The 1,659-nt window shown below is 49.4% G+C and overlaps 1 protein-coding gene across 2 annotated transcripts in view; it reads right to left on the bottom strand.

The window, feature by feature from the left end:
- Window positions 1–158, bottom strand: part of PRDM4 (PR/SET domain 4) — a 23,090-nt gene extending 22,932 nt beyond the window's left edge. For both annotated transcript variants that reach the window (XM_024732187.1, XM_024732188.1), the window contains exon 1: window positions 9–158. The gene's annotated coding sequence lies outside the window, so the exon portion shown is untranslated. The remainder of the gene's footprint in view (window positions 1–8) is intronic.
- Window positions 159–1,659: the final 1,501 nt, after the last annotated feature.

Raw genomic sequence — 1,659 nt, 5'->3', positions numbered from 1 at the left:
CAGCCCACCTGCCGGCCGCGCGGGGGTCGCGCACGCCTGCCCCACCGCTTTGTTCTTCATCCGGGCAAAGCTCGCCTCGGGGCCCTCCCCGCCAGCACGACCCACTGCTCCGGGGGCCGCCCGCCTAACGTTCCCCGCCCGGCCCGGCCCAACCCGCAGTGTCCTCAGGGCCGCACCCTCCAAGGCGCGTTTCCGGCTCCTCAGCCACTCTCGGCGCCCGCTGCCCCGCCCCTTGTGCGTGCGCCCCTCCCCGCCACGGCCCGCAAGCGGCGCCAGCGCACCGACTCCCCTCCCCCAAGCCACCCCGTTCCGCGCTTGCGCGCCGCGGGGACTCGGGCCGGAGGGGGAGGGCCGTGAGAGGCTCGGCCCGGAACGCCTCGTCTCAGTCCGGCCGGGTCGAGTCGAGCGCCGAGTGATCGATCCCGTTGCTAAGTAACCAGGGCTGACGTGCGCGCAGGGAGTGAGTTCTGAGTCTTAAAAATCCACCAGACTTAGGATTTCAGTCTTCCTGGCATTCTCCTAGTAGGAAAGCGTGGGTCCACGCAAGCCCACAAGCTTTGAAATAAGGAACTTAACCTAGAGGTGTTGGTGGTGTGGCCCAGGAGGAGTTGAATATCCCGAATATTTGTCGTCATACGTTACATCTGAAGGTTGCTCAGTTTCCTTGCTTGAAGTCATAAAGAGTGGTGTTTGGGATTTTGTACAAATTTCCTTCCCCTTCTCTCTTTGCCGTTCGTTCCCTACTGCATGTCAGGCACTGTGCTAAGCCCTAGGGATACTCAGATGGCTTTCAAGGAAAGTGGTCCAAGTTCGTGAGGATTGGACAATGAAACAGCACACACTACCTGTGAGCTTCCATTCACCAGCAGAACAGCAGAGACCCAGGAATTCCTCCTTTCATTCAGAAGACATTTGCTGAATTACATCTCAAACATAGGATACAAAATAACACGCAGGTCTTGACTTTCAACAGCTTGCAGTGTAGTAGGGACCGGTGAGTTTTGAAAATTCAGTCTCATGTGAAAGACAGAGGCACATACAATATTTTGGACGAGAGCCTGGAGTGGTGTCAACTCACGTAATGTCTCCCTTCCTTTACTTCTCAGAAGGAGAAAGAACATTCCAAGTTGAGGGAACTATTCACTGAACACTGGCAGGTCACGTTGGTTTTGCTCTCGTTGACAACAGATATCAATAGAAACCTAAATCAAGAAAGTCATCATATCACAACTAAGTGAGAGACAATATTCCCTAAAATGTCACATCAAACCTGGGGCCTAGGGAGAGATGATGTCTTACAAAGGCTAAATAATTTCATTCTGGTTTTCCATGCCTATTCTTTTTGAACAATTTTATTAATTTCAGAAGTGTATGTAAAAATCAGGTCAGATAAATGTAAGAGCTAAAACTATACTACTTACAGAAGAAAATATAGCAGAAAATCTTTGTAATCTTGATAGGATACAAAAATCAGGAACCACTAAAAATTTGACAAATTGAACTTCATCAAAATTAAAACTTTCGGTCTTGAAAAGACACTGTTGACAAAATGAAATGTCAAGCCAGAGATGGGGAGAAAATATTTGCAAAACAAATATCTGACAAAGGACTTTTATTGGAATGTATATAAACCCCTTTAAACTAAATAATAAGGCAAAC

The sequence above is a fragment of the Neophocaena asiaeorientalis genome, unplaced genomic scaffold (assembly GCF_003031525.2).
Source record: "Neophocaena asiaeorientalis asiaeorientalis breed wild unplaced genomic scaffold, Neophocaena_asiaeorientalis_V1.1 scaffold418, whole genome shotgun sequence".
Taxonomy (NCBI): Eukaryota; Metazoa; Chordata; class Mammalia; order Artiodactyla; family Phocoenidae; genus Neophocaena; species Neophocaena asiaeorientalis.
Note: the sequence above shows the minus strand (reverse complement) of the source record. Positions and strands in the feature narration are given on the sequence as shown.